Here is a 2,173-nt window from a genome sequence, read left to right on the forward strand (position 1 = left end):
GTGTGTGTGTATATATATGATATATACAAATATATATATACCTACATACATACATACATACATACATACGTACGTACATACATACATACATACATTCATTCATTCATACATACATACATACATACATACATACATACATACATACATACATACATACAAACAAACATACATACATACCTACGTACATACATACATTCGGACATACATACATACACACATAAATACCTACATGTATAATGCATACATATCTACCTGTAAATACATATACATTTATATTTATCCTTCCTGATAGGGAAGACATGGATGGTAACTCACTCAAAGTAATTGCCATATGCCAACGATTGCTTGCCAAACAGAGATGTGCCTAAGCCTGAAATACTTAAAATACACGGATAACACACTCACACACTACTCAAGCATACATATACACATGCACACCTCTACATGAACATACATATCCACGTATACATACCCAAGTGTAAACACACAGACACAGACACAGACACAGACACACACGCACACACACATCCTACCTAATAGGACAGGCATGGACGGTAACCCACTCAAAGTAATTGATGCATGTCAGTGATCGCTTATTAAACACAGGCGTGCCTAAGCCTGTGCTCTGTTCATCACACACAAAGGTTATAATCGATGTCTTGTTCTGGTGGGGACCCCCTGAGTAGCATATCTCATCGGATATGTATGTGATGGTCAATACGCCATCCTCTACCTGTAGCCCAGGAATGGTTGGCGAGAACGTATGGTGATGTAGGCGTGGTTGAGAAAACGTATTGGTGATATTAGTGTGTATATGAAAACGTACTGTGATGTAGGCGTGGGTATGGAAACGAATTGCGATATTGGCGTGATAAAGATAGGGTAAGGTGATGAAGGAGTGATCACGAGCACACACTGTGATACAGGCGTAAATATAAAAAAGTATTGTGATTTAGGTTTAAATTGAAAAACGTATTGTATTCAAGGCGTGATTAAGATGATGCATGACGATATCAGTATTGTTGGTTAGGCTCATTAAACGCGTCATATACTATTGCGGAGATATTTGTGGATATATTTTCATACATACACACACACACACACGCACACACACACGCACACGCACCCACAGACAAAGACACAGACACAGACACAGATACAGATATATATATATATATATATATATACATATAATTGTTCACAGGTACACATTATAACTATATATAGACATACACTCGACTATATATTAACACAAAGAGTGTACTACACTACCTTAGGACCCTCCACTGGGTAGCCCAGGTTCTCTGTTTTGCTGACGACACCACTGTGCTCTCTCACACGGCACACCGCGGAGCCTGCAGGACAGTCCGCGTGCTGTTTGGCTAGAGGCTTACACACATTGAAGTAATACCTGGTAATATAACACATAATAGTTAATTTATGTCGTAAATGTGCATTGTATGCTAAATTGTAATACATAGACTGTTCAACAAGCTGTTTGGCCAGAGGCTTGCACTCGTTGAAGTAATACCTGGTAATATATTACAGAATAGTCAATTTATGTCATAAATGAGCACAATGTGTAAAATCGCAAAACATTGCAAAATATCATATAGCAGTACATTTTCTGTCGTAACTGTGCATCATGTATTGAATTGTATGATTTTCTCACACAGAGAGACTGATTTGTAAAAACTATCGCAATGTATACCTGCACAGTCCACAAACAGTCAAGAGAATGTCATAAATGCATCTTTGTATTAAACTGTATTATATTATACATGCAGGTCGGATGTTCAGCGACAAAGCCACTACACGAGTGGATATCATTCCAAAAACGTATCATACGAAACACGGAAAATCAACAAAACATTGTACACGAATACACGCACCACATTTATACATACGTCCATGTCTCTGACCGCACACTTACCTTCACAAACAAATACAACATATCTCCACATAGGTACATGTCACATTCATACATACGCCCATGTCTCAGCCTGAAAAAATAAATTATACAAACAAATACAGCATACTACACATACGCCCATGTCACATTAATACATACGCCCATGTATCATCCGAACACTTAAACTATACAAACAAATACAACATACTACACATACGTCCATGTCTCAGCCTGAATACTTAAACTATACAAACAGATACC

This window comes from Sphaeroforma arctica (assembly GCF_001186125.1).
Source record: "Sphaeroforma arctica JP610 unplaced genomic scaffold supercont1.1104, whole genome shotgun sequence".
Lineage (NCBI taxonomy): Eukaryota > Ichthyosporea > Ichthyophonida > Sphaeroforma > Sphaeroforma arctica.